The sequence below is a fragment of the Camellia sinensis genome, chromosome 6 (genome assembly GCF_055761805.1).
Source record: "Camellia sinensis isolate YWXY chromosome 6, ASM5576180v1, whole genome shotgun sequence".
Lineage (NCBI taxonomy): Eukaryota > Viridiplantae > Streptophyta > Magnoliopsida > Ericales > Theaceae > Camellia > Camellia sinensis.
In genome coordinates this window covers 15,591,252-15,609,798 of record NC_138966.1, presented here as the reverse complement: position 1 = coordinate 15,609,798, position 18,547 = coordinate 15,591,252, and positions in this window count along the sequence as shown.

Genomic DNA, 18,547 nt, shown 5'->3' with positions numbered 1-18,547 from the left:
ACTCGAAACTATAGTCCGGTCCTCAATTTCTTTTCAAACTCAAGACAGTGATGTTCCTCAAACGCCACCAACTCAGGCGCAAACCTTGATAAACTGGTAAATGCGGCCTCAAACTCGGCCACTGGTGTATTCAGCTGCTTGAGTTGACAGAATTGATCCCTCAACTTCTCCCTAACAGTGGGAGGAAAAAACTTCTCCTGGAAGGCATCAATGAAAGCCTCCAAAGTCCCACCAATACATCCTCGAACAAACTTCCACCACTGACCCGCGTTTCCCTTCGGCTGGAAGGACACCAAGGTCACTCTCTAGCCTCCGTCTTCGATGCCAAACATCTCAAACGCCTTTGTCATCTGCTCAAGCCATTCATCAGCCTTAAACGGCTCTTTAGGATCCCCCAAAAAGTCGTCCGGATTAGACCGGAAAAACTCCCTCTTCAGGAAAGAAGGCTCTATCTCAGCAACATGGGCCTGGACTTGATTCTCAACTATGAGAATGTCCATGAATTCCCTCAATGCTCCAGCCATCTCGCGGGCTAAGGTGCCCATGGCCTGCTAACCTACTGGCTCGGCCACATTGGCCTGACCAACACCCTCCTGCTGCGTCGGAATCTCATCCGGTATAGGCATCTCCTGCCTCCTAGGCCTACCTCGCCTACCACCATGTTCTTGTCCTGACATCCTAATAAAGGTAACGAGAACATTACCACATTCACAAATGTGCGAAGCTATTTCACTCGCGTCCTAATGCATTGGACAACAGTAATTCATTCCACGTAAGAACATAATCACATAAGCACTTACGAATTTCATTTCCGGATAATGATAGTCCCGTGGCGTTGCTAGAGTTCCGGTTAGAAACATCATTGATCAAGTGCTTTTCCAACAGGACTCCCAGAAACCCAAGGGTCCAATCAACATCCTAGAAACCAAATTCCATACCCATATAGTCACATAAGCATGTTATCAAATAAACACATAACATCCTACATAAGTCTCTAACAAGCGAGATAAACCCATTGTGGTACTAACCACTTCCCACGTACCCAAAATATTAAAACCCGGTACGCTCTGATACCAAGTTGTAACGCCCTCAAAATCAACCCATAAATCATACATTCATGATATAAGAAAGGGGTATCATATTCCATACATCAGAGTATTCTTACAAGAAGTATTACAGGTAGACAACAATAGTAAATGCCCTATAGGCTTACAACTTTCCAAGCCAACACTTGGTTACAACAAAAGAAGAGTTCTAACTCTTTTGCATAATAAGCTCTTGGCTTGATCTACATGTAATACAAAATGATAACAACAAAAATGCTCTTTCAGCCTCTAAGCCTCCCAAGCTACATCCTTGGAGGTGGCATACCACCTGTACTTGAAAATGATGTCCCATATAGGGTGAGCCAAAGCCCAGTAGAGATATACTAAACCAAATATGAGAAATAACTAAAACATTAGCATTTTCTAAATGGTTCACACTTGTAAACCAACTCACAACATTTTCCAATTCATCGACAATTACATTCGTAGTTCATTCCGCCTCCCTTTATTTATCCAATTCAATTCTTAGACATGGCTCATTATTTCGCCAAACAATTTCAATGAGACTACAACTCATATTTAATACACTTCCAATATCAACAATTCAAATGAGACTACAACCCATATTAAAAACATTTCAGTACTTCAATTCATCTACGTTATGCAAACGCAATTGGGGTTTTGGGACTTTCACCCTGGACACTCCGGCCAACTTAGTTATCAATGGAGTCCATCCCCTATCTCCTCCCAAACAGGTTTGAGAGTACATCTCCTATCTCCTCTCAAACCATGGAGTACATCCCCTATCTCCTCTCAAACAAGATACATATGCAATGTATTTTAATGCTTTATCATATACAATGATCAATCCAGACATATATTCAATGTGTTAATTCAATCGTCATATTCAATGACTTAAACATTTGATTAGTTTCAGTTTTCCCTAATCAACATACAGTGTCTACAACAATCAAGACTATCCTCCACCGATAGCCCAAAACAATTATTTCTAAACAGATAATAAATTTATCAAACAGATAAGTTATCAACATTTTTATAGGTGAGTGATTAATCAATCCAACTATACCATTCAATCTCATAATTTCCCAATTTCATGATTTTCAACTCAATTTCATATTTCCCCAAATTAATTATTCAAATTAATTATTCAAGTATAATTAGGGCATTTCCCCCCTTTTTCAAATATCAACCCTAAGGCTTAATTTCATCAATTTAACAACAATAATTCCATTTTCTAAGGTCTCACATACACATGGAGTTTAACAATTGAAAACCCCCTTTTTTATAACTTCAAATTAAACCCTAACTTTCCAAAAATTCCCAAGCAACACCATCTATAAAAAATACCCAAAATTTATGTCAAAACTCATAGAGAGGAGCAGGTTATCCCTACCTCAAGAGAAGAGACTCAAAGGAGATGAATGTGGAAACCCAAGATGCTCCAAACACCAACTTTTTTGAATTGAAGTGAAGCCCACACCAAGCTCTACCTTTCTTACAAAGAGGCTAGGGTAGAAGACCACTAGAACTAGATGTATTTGTAGAGAGAAGATGTATGTAGAGAGAGAGAGTAGCCGGATCTGCTAAGGGCCGAAAGCCTCGCTCAAGCCAGCAACACAAAGCCTCAGGTCTGCAACCTAGAAGCACGCTCAATCGCAGGAGTCCTCGCTCAAGTGAAGAAACCCAAAACATATAGCTCGCTCGCTCGAGCGAAGGAAAGCTCGCTCGAGCCAAGAAACACAACCTTCAGGTCCAAACTTAGACGCAGATGCACACTCGAGCGACGGAACCCTGGCTCGAGCGAAGGAACTAAAACACAGAGCTCGCTCGAGCGACAAAGCCCTCGCTCGAGCGAAGACACCAAAAACTGGGTAGCAACCATTTGTTTCAAAACACAACCAACCTGTTATCAACCTGCCCAACACATCCCAAAACTCAAATACAAGGAATTAAAGGATGGAAATGCAACATATACAACAATAGACATGCACAGAACCGAGTCCGGAATACAATAACCAACGGAGGGAAAACCGGGATCGCTATAAGAGACAGAGAGATTCAAACCCAAACCAATCAAATATTTAAACCCACAAACCAATCACAGATTCAAACAACCAAAGCCAATCACATATTCAAACCCACAAACCAATCACAGATTCAACACATCGTCATCAACACAGCACAGAGAGAGACAACCAAACACGTCATCATCATCACCTATAAAGATCAACCAAAAAGCAAACTCACTATTGAGATCAACCAAAAAAAAATGTAAAAATCTGACTTTTTTTTTTCAACGCATCATCATCATACATAGATCTGAGGCAAAGATCAGAGATCTAAGGCCGAGCGGTGGAGAGGAATCGGAGATCGGAGGCGGCGATTGACGGGCGATGCTCTCTTCTCTCTATTCCCCCATCCTTCTCTCTCCCTCCCTCCCTCTGTTTCAAATATAAAAGAGGAAAAAAAAAAGAATCCAAAACGACGTCGTTTTGGATTCGGGCCAATCGAGCCGTGGGGAATTCGAGCTCTGAAGCATTTTTCTATATAAAAATAGTCAATAAGACAAAATCTCACGTCAAATTCATAATTATTTTACTTTTTCTCTCACAAATATCACATTCAACTACAAAAAAATATAATCCTCTTCTCAAACATAAATATTTTAGCCTACTAAAATAGTTAAAAATTAAAATAACAAATTAAAATAGCTAACTTTCCAAATGAGACCAAGGTAACATATAATATTTCTTCATTTTTTTGGAGATTATGAAAAATTAGCAAACATGTTTACATTTTAACATTTCTTCCCTTTTTGGTAATTACAAAATTCTAGCCTTAAAAATCCCATGTGCATATTTTTTTTCTTTTGATAATGACTAAAATAAATAAGGAAATTTTATGGAAATCAATGAAAGTAAACGTGGTAAGATTTTACACTGAAAAGAAAAAAAAAATTCACATTTTGATATCTCTAGTATTAATGCTAGGGGTACCAAATATTTTATTAAAATTTCTACCAAACACTCACGAGTGTGGGGCCCTACACTCCTATGAGATTCACACCCATGTTTATGATTTGGTAAAAATTTTAGTGGATACCTTAAATGATTTATGAAATTTTTTACTAAATCTCTTACATGGGTGTGGGACCTACACACATGTGGGTTTGTGTGGAATCCAGGCCTATATAAGAGGTTTGATAAATCATTTGAGGTCTATAACCTTTTCCAATTTTTTTATTAATCTATTTGGTATCTCTAGTATTTTTGTATTTCAAAATCTACTTATAAATACTATCAAGTATAACACTTTTCACTATAATCATTGTTACAAATAATTTTTATTCCAACACTTTTGATTTTTAAACACATAAGGACAAAAATGATGAAGTTATTTGTTGTTGTTATTGCCTTTGTTTTTCTCTCCATAACTACAAGTAAATTTCTATTGATCTTTACTCTCTTTTTTTTTCTTTTTATACTTTAAAATTCATGTTTTAATTGTTAATCTCTCTTTACATTTTTTGTGTCGCATGATTGATCATGCACACCGTTTAAAAAAATTTAAAATTATTTATTACAAAAGTATATTGTCTTATTCTAATAATTTTTCTTTGTATCTTTTTTTTTTATTTTTTTAACCACAATTAATTCATTAGATATAACTAGTCTTCTCACCTCATGTATACTCAGTTGTTATAGAACTTGAGCCTAGGCATGGGATGGTCACGGGTCGAGTATAGAATTTATAGGAATCTGCTCCTGTCTCATTTACCGCTGGCAGAATTCACCAACAACAATAGTATCCAAGCAAGTATTGGTATGGCACCACATGAAGCACTGTATGGAAGAAAATGTAGATCATCAGTTTGTTGAACGAAAGTTGGAGATAAGCCAATGTTGGGGCCCGAAATTGTTCAAGTCACCATTGAGAAGATCAAGGTTATTCAACAACGACTCAAGACTGCTCAAAGCTGCCAAAAGAATTATGCTGATTTAAAAAGAAGGGACTTGGAGTTCGAGGTTGGATATCATGTATTTTTGAAGGTTACTAGGCCAGACTCGATTTGGGAAAAAAGGAAAGTTATCTCCATAGTATATAGGACTATTTGAGATTTCGAAAAAGATCAGCCCACAGAGATGGAGCAAATTTACAACGTATTCCACATTTCTATGTTACAGGGTTATGCTCGAAATCAACTCCATTAGAACAATGAACAATGAATTAGTCGACCCGTGAACAACGAACAACTCGAAATTGCTTGGATACTATTTTATGATATGGGACAGGAGCAGATTCCTATAAATTCTATATTCGACCCGTGACCATCTCATCCCCAGGCTCAAGTTCTATAATTACTTAGTGTACGTGAGGTGAGAAGACTAGCTATATCTAATGAATTAGTCATGGTTAAAAAAAAAATACAAAGAAAAATTATTCGAATAAGACAATATACTTTTGTAATAAATAATTTTAAATTTTTTTAGACGGTGTGCATGATCAATCATGCGACATAAAAAATGTGAAGAGAGATTAACAATTAAAACATAAATTTTAAAATATGAAGAGAGACTAATACTTTTATAGTTTAGAATGTCAAAGTGATACTTCTCAATAGTTTAGGAATGTCAGTGTAAATAATCCTTTTTTTTTATTTGTTGTAATTTTTTCTTATAATTTATTAGGTAGAAATAGTTTAAATGAATTGAAAAAACCTAATTATCTAACAGATTGGGAGAGGCATTTTGACTTTTAATTATTAATTTCTAATTTTTAATTTAAAATAAGATGCACCAAATACGCACGTGATATTAATAAGAGTATATGATCCAACAAAAAGGGGTTTGAGTTCTTTTCAAATGGAGAAAATTCCAGTTCAATGCAGTTAACTGTGCAAGAGAGTTCCATTTAAATTATTTAAATTATTCATATTGTAAACTATTACGTGTCTATTATAAATAATGATATATGTACCAATTGATATATCAATTAATGTACTAACGGATGGTATAATATAATTTTAGAGGTTTTGAGTCTTTCTAAATTATATAATATGTGAGGTTATAATTTTAAAATAACAATGTTATAACTATGTTAGTACACTAATTGGTGCATGTAGCACCATTGGTCTATTATTTATAAAAAAAAAAAAAAAAAAATTTAATAATCACAAAATATGATTTTATCAAATTTATCTTTTAAAAATGGCAACAAAAATAGACCATTGATATTTTAAAATTAAATCTAACAATCTTACATGATAAAGATTATCAAATTAAATTTTTCCCATAAATAATTTACACATAATATCTTACAGATTATACAATTTAATTATCAAAATAATAATAAATAGGATGGCACCCACAAATCCAATCACAGGCGGAACCATTGAGGGACTGAGGGGGCCACGTCCCCCACTACTTTCAAAATTTAATTAGTACCCCTATATTTATAGAATATCTAATTAAATGATTCATGATTTTATAAAAATCATTAACTAATTTTCTATGTCATAATGTATAGCACATAATGAGATGGTGACCAACTATTGCACATCCTAATTAATAGTATTAATTTTATAAAGTCAATTTTATTTATATAACAGGCATATGTCACTTCTTTTATTTTTTAAAAATTAAAGAGATATGTATACATTTTATTCATTTGATTCGGGCCAATCGAGCCGCGGGGAATTCGAGCTCAGAAGCATTTTTCTATATAAAAATAGTCAACAAGACAATCTCACATCAAACTTATAATTAATTTACTTTTTCTTTCACAAATATCACATTCAACTACAAAAAAATATAATCCTCTTCTCAAACATAAAAATTTTAGCCTACTAAAATAGTTAATATAACGCCCTCAAAATAAATCCATAAATCATGCATTCATTACATCTATAAACTTAAGAGAGTAAGACATAATGCCATTCATCAGAGTATTCTTACAAAAGATATTACATGTTGACAACAAAAGTAAATGCCCTATCAGCTTACAACTTTCCAAGTCAACACTTGGGTTCAACAAAAGTAGAGTTCTAACTCTTTACACAAAATAAGCCCATGGCTTGATATACATGTAATATACAGAAAAGACAACAAAAAGAGCTATCAGTCTCAAGCCTCCCAAGCTACTTCCTTGGAGGTGGCATATCACCTGAACCTGAAAATGATGTCCCATATAGGGTGAGCCAACGCCCAGTAGAGATATGCTAAACATAATATGAGCAATAACTAAAACATTAGCATTTGATAAATGTTTAACCAGTATAAACCAACATACAACGTCACCCAATTTTATAACAGGTATGTTCATGTCTCATACCATTTTTCCTTTACTTAACAATTTCGATTTGTAAACATGGCTCAGAACCTGGCCAAACAATTTCCATGAGACTACGGCTCATGTAAAAACTTTTCCAATATCAACAATTTAAATGAGATCATCACTCACAATAAAACACTTCCATAATTCACAATTCACATGCGATAACAACTCATATTAAACACTTCCATACCTCACAAATGATACACAGATTTGCTGTATCAATGGAGTCCATCCCCTATCTCCTCCCAAATAATATCCGGTTTAGGAGTCCATCCCCTATCTCCTCCCAAACCGTGGTGTACATCCCCTATCTCCTCCCACACAATACAATGTCTATAAACAATTATCATATACACAATCAATCAATACACAAATTCGATGTATTATTCCAATCGTCATATTCAATGACATATTGAACCGATTAGTTTTAATTCACCTAATCATCATGCAGCGTCTACAACAATCAAGGCTATCCTCCACCGATAGCCCAAAGCAATTATTTCTAAACAGATAATATTGCCTCAACTGATAAATTACCAACATTTTCAATGGTGAGTGATTAATAAATCCAACTCTACCATTCCATCTCATAATAAGCCAATTTCATTATTTTCAATTCAAATTCATATTTCCATGACTTTCGAAATTAATTAAGCAAATTAATTTATATCATAAAATTAGGGCTTTCCGCCTTTTTTTCTGAATCTTGACCCAAAGGCTCAAATATTAACAACAACATCAATAAGCTCATTTTAAGACCCAAGATATACATATATTGGTCAAAATAGCAATACCCCTCTTTATTCATGTTGAAACCCTAACACCCAAAATCACCCAACTTCAACATTAAATCAAAATGACCAAACGTTCATGCCAAAGATCATAAAAATGTGTAGTTATCCCTACCTCAAAAGATGAGACCAAATGGAGAAGATAATGAATTTCGAAATGCTCCACAACCCAAGATTTTCGGATGGAAATGTAGCCCAAGCCAGGCTCTACACTTTATACAAAGGGACCAAGGTAGGGGATCACTCAAACTAGGTCAAACCCTAGAGAGAAGTTGAAGTTTAGAGTGAAGAGCTCTCCAATGAAGGTTTTGAAAAGTTAGAGAGAGAAAGAGTTAAAGAAAAGTGATCCAAAAAGTCACTATTCAGACTGATATAAAAGTCGCCCCGCTCGAGCGTGGAACTCCCCGCCCGAGCGTCAGACACAGACTCACGCTCGAGCGTCAAAAGCGCCACTCGAGCACTAGACGCACACCTCCAGAAGTTTTGCAGTCAATGGTCCTCCACTCCGGGACCGCAATAACCTCCCCCCATTAAGGAATTTCATCCCCGAAATTAGGTAAATAAGTTTCAACAATATGATTCCTCAATTCTCAACAATATTACAATTCAATATTCATCAACCTAACTCGTTACCGATCATTCCATCCCTTCTCAAGGGGCCAATTACAACATATTCTACAATATGCACTATTAACATGTATTCCTTTGAAATTTACCAATTTCAACACATATTCCACCATTCAATTACATATTCAATGCCAATCAATATATTTGCATTTCTAAAACAGAATTAACATATGCAATGTTAAAATAAACTTCCATTTCAAGGCAAGTTCCATAATATCTCCATAAACCGAAACATTTACAATGTTTTACAACTTAAGACACATTCAATGCTCTTAACGTTTATCAACAAAGCAAAATATACAACATCTGCTCAAACATCCACAAATAGATCTGGATATTTCTCTCGGACCTTCAATTCACATTCCCAAGTGGCTTCCTCAACCCTGTGATGTTTCTACAAAACCTTTACCAAGGGAATGATTTTGCCTCGCAAGACTTGTTCCCGCCTATCCAAGACCCGTACCGGTCTCTCCTCATACAAGGCATCCTCATCAACCTCTAAGTCGGTCCAATCCAATACATGCGATGGATCCGGCTCATACTTTCGAAGCATGCTAACAAGAAACACGCCATGTACCTCGGACAACTACAGCGGTAAAGCTAAATGATGGGCAACCTTACCAATCCTTTTAAGGATCCCAAAAGGGCCTATAAACCGAGGGGACAACTTCCCACTCTTCCCAAATCTCATCAAACCCTGCCTAGCTGATATTTTCAGAAAGACATGATCACCCGCCTCAAATGCCAAAGGCCTCCTTTTACGGTTGACATAACTCTTTTGGCGACTTTGGGCTGTAACAAGCCTCCTACGGATAAGCTCAACTTTCTCCGTCGTTTCTTGAACCAACTCCGAGCCCAACAAAGGTGCATCACCCACCTCGGCCCAACAAACTGGAGACCTACACGGTCGGCCATACAAGGCCTCAAACGGTGCCATCCCGATACTCGACTGGAAACTGTTGTTGTAGGCAAATTCCACCAAGGGCAAGTGCCTCTCCCACGGCCCACTAAAGTCAAGAACACAACCTCGAAGCATATCCTCAAGGATCTGAATAGTACGCTCAGACTGCCCGTCAGTCTGAGGATGATAAGCCGTGCTAAAGGTCAACCTAGTGCCCAAGGCACTCTGCAAACTCTGCCACAACCTAGTAGTAAAACGTGGATCTCTATTAGAGACAATCGACACTGGGACCCCGTGCAACCTCACTATGTCTCGAACATACAAGTCGGCGAGATGATCTACCGAATCTCTCATGCGTATAGGGATAAAGTGCGCCGACTTAGTCAACTGGTCTACAACCACCCAAATAGCATCACTACCCCGCTGAGTCCTCGGAAGACCTACAACGAAGTCCCTAGTGACATGCTCCCACTTCCACTCGGTAATGGGCAAGGGTTGCAACAAACCCGCTAGCCTCTGATGTTCGGCCTTCACTTGCTGACAAGTAAGGCACTTAGACACAAGAACTGCCACATCTTTCTTCATACCCCGCCACCAAAACTGGCGACCCAAATCACGATACAGCTTAGTGCCTCCCGAATGCACCGTAAGGCGTGAATGATGAAACTCTCAAAGTACCTCCTCTCAGCAAGACTCCGGCACAAACAAACGGTCTCGATATCTCACACTCAGGTCAGGATACACAGTCAAACCCTTCTCAACCTTCCCACTGGAGATCTTCTCTCGGAGGGATTCTACCTTAAGATCACCTCTCTTCGCCTCTAACACTCGACTCACAAGTGTAGGCTGCGCAACAACGGAAAACAAGGCCGCAGCCTCAACAGATTCACCCAGAAGCAAATCAAACTCGCCAAGTGCACCCAATATTTCCCACTCCCGAATGACTATACAAGCTACATCGCTAATGGATTTCGTACTAAGGGCATCGGCCACAACATTGGCCTTTCTCGGGTGATAGTGCAACTTGAAATCATAATCCTCAATGAACTCCATCCATCTCCTCTGCCTCAAATTTAAGTCTCTCTGTGTAAACAGATATTTCAAACTCTTATGATCCGAGAACACTTCGAATCTTTCACCATAAAGGTAGTGCCTCCAAATCTTCAAGGCAAAAATCAAAGCTGCTAACTATAGGTCATGTGTAGGGTAATTCCTCTCGTGTATTTTCAACTGCCGCGAGCCATAGGCTACTACTTTCCTCTCTTGCATCAGTACACAACCCAAACCCTCTCGAGAAGCATCACAATAAACCGCATAGCCCAAACCTCTCTCTGGAATAATCAAAACAGGAACGGTGGTAAGTCTAACTTTAAGTTCCTGGAACGACTTTTCGTAAGTCTCACTCCACACAAACTTGACCCTTTCTGCGTCAATCTAGTCAACAGTGATGCTAGCCTGGAGAAATCTTTCACAAACCGCTGGTAATACCCAGCTAATCCCAGAAAATTGCAGATCTCAAAAACACTCTTAGGCTGTGTCCAATCATGCACTGCCTCAATCTCGGATGTATCAACAGACACCCCTTCCCCGGAGACTACATGGCCTAAGAATTTAACCTCTCTTAGCCAGAATTCACACTTCCCAAACTTGGCATATAGCTTGTGGGCTCTAAGTAATTCAAGCACCACTCTCAAGTGTTCCTCATGCTCCTCCTCAGAAGGTGAATAAATCAGAATGTCGTCCACAAAACGACTACAAAACGATCTAAGAATTCTCGGAATATCCGGTTCATCAAATCCATAAACACTGTCGGTGCATTGGTGAGCCCAAAAGGCATCACCAGAAACTCATAGTGGCCATACCGTGTACGGAATGCCGTCTTCGGGATATCTTCTTCCCTGACCCTCAACTGGTGGTAACCCGATCTCAAGTCTATCTTAGAGAAACAACGGGACCCCTTCAACTGGTCAAATAGATCATCTATACGAGGCATAGGGTATTTATTCTTAACCGTCGCCTGATTCAATTTTCGGTAATCAATGCAAGTCTCAAAGCCCCATCTTTCTTCTTAGCAAAGAGGGGCGGTGCTCCCCACGACAAAGTACTAGGGCAAACGAAGCCCTTATCTAGCAACTCCTGGAGTTGAATCTTCAACTCACTCAACTCGGCTGGGGCAAAACAATAAGGTGCCAAGGAAATCAGCGTCGTGCCGAGCACTAAATCAATGGAAAACTCCACCTCTCGATGTGGTGGCAAACTAACAAGATCCTCGAGAAAGACGTCCGAGTACTCACAAACTACTCTCGGCAATACAGTCTGGGTCTCATCACACTTACTACTCATACAGCTAGTGAGAAGACAACTAAGCTCACTTCGCCCTCACGGATCATACACCGGTGGCAACACACTACCAACTCGATCCCCTAAGAAATGGAAACAATCCTCGCTCAAGGTACATATAGTGACCCTCTGGCAGTAACAATCAATAACAGCCCGGTATGACGATAGCCAGTCCATACCCAAAATCACATCAAAACCCGACATAGCCATTACTACAAAGGAAAATAGAAGCCGGCGATCGGTGACCTCTATATCACAGCCCTGACACCCTTGTTTCAAAATTAACTCACCCCAACAGGTGATATAACACAAATAGGAGATGCTAACTGCGCCAACTCCAATCCCATAGTAGATGTAAATGCAACAGATATAAAGGAATGTGATGCACCCGTATCAATCAACACATTAGCAATCGAGTTGCAAAACAAAAAAGTACCTCTCACAACAGATGGAGCCGATACAAGATCCTGCGCGGTAACAGCATACACACGCCCTGAAGGTCTCTGGTCTACCTGCTCACCTCTCGGAACAAAGGACTGCTGCACAGACTGAGACAATGAAGCCCCCTGATTGGCCCTTGAGGCCTGAACTGACTGTGCTGGCTGAAAACTCTACGTCTGCCTCGAATCAGACGCACCAGATGTGCCACTCAACTGTGGGCAATACCTCTTTAGGTGCCCTGCCTGACCACACTAGTAGCAAGAGAGCGGCTAGCCTCTGCCCTGACTCTGGCTCTGAGGTCGAGCCGAAGATGAAGCTACTCGCTGTCCTCCTCTCCTCTGTGGGCAAGCTAGAGACTTGTGGCCCAGCTGACCACATTTGTAACAGGTAATGTCTCCCTGACTACCTCTCCCAGAACCTGCACTCGGCAAGGGAAAGGTAGATCTCGCAAAAGCACCCTGGGATTGCTGAGGGTTAGAACCCCTCTGCCTCCTACCATCCCCCTGGCCATCCTGACTCCTCTTAGAGCCCCTCATCCTCTCCTCCTCCTCATGCATCATAATCTCCATATGGGCCGCGACATCCACAAGGCGCCCATACTCCCGGGTCATGGATCCCCCAACTTTGGTCTTGAGCCAATGTCTCAACTTCCTTTCAAATTCCAGGCAACGGCGTTCCTCAGATGCCACAAGCTCAGGTGCAAACCTGGATAAACTAGTAAATGCGGCCTCAAACTCGGCCACAGGCATACTCAGCTGCTTGAGCTGACAGAACTGGTCCCTCAACTTCTCCTTAACAGCTAGAGACAAAAACCTCACCTGGAAAGCATCTACAAAGGTCTCCCGTGTATCACCAACACGACCCCTCATGAACTTCCACCACTGACCCGCATCTCCCTTCAACTAGAAAGACGCCAAGGTCACCTTCAAAGCCCCGTCTTCGATGCAGCATCTCAAACGTCTTCGTCATCTGCTCAAGCCACTCATCAGCCTTCAGTGGCTCTTTCAGATCCCCCACAAACTCGTTCGGATTAGACCGGAAGAACTCCCTCTTCAGAAAGGAAGGCCCTGCCTTAACTACATGGGCCTGGGCTTGATCCTCAGCCCTGAGAATGCCCATAGATTCCCTCAACGCTCCTGCCATCTCGCGGGCTAAGGCGTCCATGGCCTGTTGACCTACTGGCTCGACCACATTGGCCTGACCATCCCCCTCCTACCGCGCCAGAATTTCATCCGGTAAAGGCATCTCCTACCTCCTAGGCCTACCTCGCCTACCACCACGTCCTCGTCCTGACATCCTAATAAAGGTAACGAAAACATTAGCACATTCACAAATGTGCCGAAGCTATAACACTCACGTCCTAATGCATGGACAACAGTAATTCATTCCACGTAAGCACATAATCACATAAGCACTTACGAATTTCATTTCCAGATAATGATAGTCCCGAGGCGTTGCTAGAGTTCCAGTTAGAAACAGCATTGATCAAGTGCTTTTCCAACAAGACTCCCAGAAACCCAAGGATCCAATCAACATCCTAGAAACTAAATCCCATACCCATATAGTCACATAAACATGTTATCACATAAGCCTATAACACTAAATATAAGGCTCTAACAAGCAAGACAAACCCATTGTGATTCTAATCACTTCCCACGTACCAAAAGTATTCAAACCTGGTACGCTCTGATACCAAGTTGTAACGCCCTCAAAATAAATCTATAAATCATGCATTCATTACATCCATAAACTTAAGAGAGTAAGACATAATGCCATTCATCAGAGTATTCTTACAAAAGATACTACATGTTGACAATAAAAGTAAATGCCCTATAGGCTTACAACTTTCCAAGTCAACACTTTGGTTCGACAAAAGTAGATTTTTAACTCTTTACACAAAATAAGCCCGTGGCTTGATATACATGTAATGTACATAAGAGACAACAAAAAGAGCTATCAGTCTCAAGCCTCCCAAGCTACTTCCTTGGAGGTGACATATCACCTGAACCTGAAAATGATGTCTCATATAGGGTGAGCCAACGCCCAGCAGAGATATGCTAAACATAATATGAGCAATAACTAAAACATTAGCATTTGATAAATGTTTAACCAGTATAAACCAACATACAGCGTCACCCAATTTTATAACAGGTATGTTCATGTCTCGTACAATTTTTCCTTTACTTAACAATTTCGATTTATAAACATGGATCAGAACCTGGCCAAACAATTTCCATGAGACTACGGCTCATGTAAAAACTTTTCCAATATCAACAATTTAAATGAGATCATCACTCACAATAAAACACTTCCATAATTCACAATTCACATGCGATAACAACTCATATTAAACACTTCCATACTTCACAAATGATACACAGATTTGCTGTATCAATGGAGTCCATCCCCTATCTCCTCCCAAATAATATCCGGTTTAGGAGTCCATCCCATATCTCCTCCCAAACTGTGGTGTACATCCCCTATCTCCTCCCACACAATATAATATATATAAACAATTATCATATACACAATCAATCAATACACAAATTCGATGTATTATTCCAACCGTCATATTCAATGACATACTCAACCGATTAGTTTTAATTCACCTAATCATTATGCAGTGTCTACAACAATCAAGACTATCCTCCACCGATAGACCAAAGCAATTATTTCTAAACAGATAATAATGCCTCAACTGATAAATTACCAACATTTTCAAAGGTGAGTGATTAATAAATCCAACTCCACCATTCCATCTCATAATAAGCCAATTTCATTATTTTCAACTCAAATTCATATTTCCATGACTTTCCAAATTAATTATGCAAATTAATTTATATCATAAAATTAGGGCTTTTCTCCTTATTTTCTGAATCTTGACCCAAAGGCTCAAATATTAACAACAACATCAATAAGCTCATTTTAAGACCCAAGATATACATATATTGGTCAAAATAGCAATACCCCTCTTTATTCATGTTGAAACCCTAACACCCAAAATCACCCAACTTCAACATTAAATCAAAATGACCAAAAGTTCATGTCAAAGATCATAAAAATGAGTAGTTATCCCTACCTCAAAAGATGAGACCAAATGGAGAAGATGATGAATTTCGAAATGCTCCACAACCCAAGATTTTCGGATGGAAATGTAGCCCAAGCCAAGCTCTACACTTTATACAAAGGGACCAACGTAGGGGATCACTCAAATTAGATCAAACCCTAGAGAGAAGTTGAATTTTAGAGTGAGGAGCTGTCTAATGGAGGTTTTGAAAAGTTATAGAGAGAAAGAGTCAAAGAAAAGTGATCCAAAAAGTCACTTTTCGGACTGGTATAAAAGTCGCCCTGCTCGAGCGTGGAACTCCCCGCTCAAGCGTCAGACACAGACTCACGCTCGAGCGTCAAAAGTGTCGCTCGAGCGCCGGACGCACACCTCCAGAAGTTTTGCAGTCGATGGTCCCCGCTCAAGCTTGAAAGTGGACGCTTGAGCGTCCAATGACCTGCAGACAAAATATTAAGAGATGGAAAATCACGCTCGAGTGTCAAAATGCCTGTTTGAGCGGAGAAGCAAAATCAAAGGGCCCGCTCGAGCGTCAAAATCCTGCCTCGAGTGTGAAGAAAAAATTCTGGGCATCAACTCTAGGTTTCTAAACACAAACAAGCTGTTTCAAGCCTGTCCAACACAACCCAAAACTCACATACAAAGAGTAAAGGACGGAAATGAGTATATGATAATAACACATCCACGGAACTAAGTCCGGAATACAGCAAACAAGGAAGGGAAAACCGGGATCGCTATAGTTAAAAATTAAAATAACCTATTAAAATAGCTAACTTTCCAAATGAGACCAAGTTAACATTTTAATATTTCTTTCTTTTTTTTTGAGATCACGAAAAACTTGCAAACATGTTTACATTTTAACATTTCTGCCCTTTTCGGTAATTAAAAAATTCTAGCCTTAAAAATCCCATGTGCATATTTTTTTTCTTTTGATAATGACTAAAATAAATAAGGAAATATTAAGGAAATCAATGAAAGTAAACGTGGTAAGATTTTACACCAAAAAAAAAAAATTCACATTTTGATATCTCTAGTATTAATGCTAGGGTACCACATATTTTATTAAAATTTCTAACAAACACTCACGAGTGTGGGGCCCCACACTCCTATGAGATTCACACCCATGTGTATCATTTGGTAAAAATTTTAGCGAATTATGCTAGAGACCTTAAATGATTTATCCAATTTGTTACCAAATCTCTTACAAGGGTGTGGGACCTACACACATGTGGGTTTGTGTGGATTCCAGACCTCTGTAAGAGGTATTTGATAAATCATTTGAGGTCTATAACATTTTCCAAATTTTTTAGTAATCTATTTGGTGTCTCTAGTATTTTTGTATTTCAAAATCTACCTATAAATACTATCAAGTATAACACTTTTCACTATAATCATTGTTACAAATAATTTTTACTCCAACACCTTCGATTTTTAAACACCTAAGGACAAAAATGATGAAGTTATTTGTTGTTGTTATTGCCTTTGTTTTTCTCTCCGTAACTTCAGGTAAATTTCTATTGATCTTTAATTTTTTTTTTCTTTCTTTTTATATTTTAAAATTCATGTTTTAATTGTTAATCTCTCTTTACATTTTTTGTGTCACACGATTGATCATGCACACCGTCTAAAAAAATTTAAAATTAATTATTAGAAAAGTATATTGTCTTATTCGAATAATTTTTCTTTGTATCTTTTTTTTTTTAACCACGATTAATTCATTAGATATAACTAGTCTTCTCACCTCACGTATACTAAGTAATTATAGAACTTGAGCCTAGGGATGGGATGGTCACGGGTCGAGTATAGAATTTATAGGAAATTGCTCTTGTCTCATTTACTGTTGGCAGAATTCACCTACAACAATAGTATCCAAGCAAGTATTGGTATGGCACTGTATGAAGCACTGTATGGAAGAAAATGTAGATCATCAGTTTGTTGAACAAAAGTTGGAGAGAAGCCAATGTTGGGGCTCGAAATTGTTCAAGTTACCACTGAGAAGATCAAGGTTATTCAACAATGACTCAAGACTGCTCAAAGCCGCCAAAAGAATTATGCTGATTTAAAAAGAAGGGACTTGGAGTTTGAGTTGGATATACCATGTATTTTTGAAGGTTACTAGGCCAGACTCGATTTGGGAAAAAGGGAAAGTTATCTCCATAGTATATACGACTATTTTAGATTTTGAAAAAGATCAGCCCACAGAGATGGAGCAAATTTACAATGTATTCCACATTTCTATGTTATAGGGTTATGCTCGAAATCAACTCCATTGGAACAATGAACAATGAATTAGTCGACCCGTGAACAACAAACAGCTTGAAATTGCTTGGATACTATTTTATGATATGAGACAGGAGCAGATTCCTATAAATTCTATACTTGACCCGTGACCATCCCATCCCTAGGCTCAAGTTCTATAATTACTTAGTATACGTGAGGTGAGAAGACTAGTTATATCTAATGAATTAGTCGTGGTTAAAAAAAAAAAATCCAAAGAAAAATTATTCGAATAAGACAATATACTTTTGTAATAAATAATTTTAAATTTTTTTAGGCGGTGTGCATGATCAATCATGCGACACAAAAAATGTAAAGAGAGATTAACAATTAATATATGAATTTTAAAATATAAAGAGAGATTAACACTTTTATAGTTTAGAATGTCAAACTGATACTTCTCAATAGTTTAGGAATGTCAGTGTAAATAATCCCTTTCTTTTATTTGTTGTAATTTTTTCTTATAATTTATTAGGTAGAAATTGTTTAAATGAATTGAAAAAACCTAATTATCTAAGAGATTGGGAGAGGCATTTTGACTTTTAATTATTAATTTTTAATTTAAAATAAGATGCACCAAATACGCACGTCATATTAATAAAAGTATGTGATCCAACAAAAAGGGGTTTGAGTTCTTTTCAAATGGAGAAAATTCCAGTTCAATGCAGTTAACTATGCAAGAGAGTTCCATTTAAATTATTTAAAT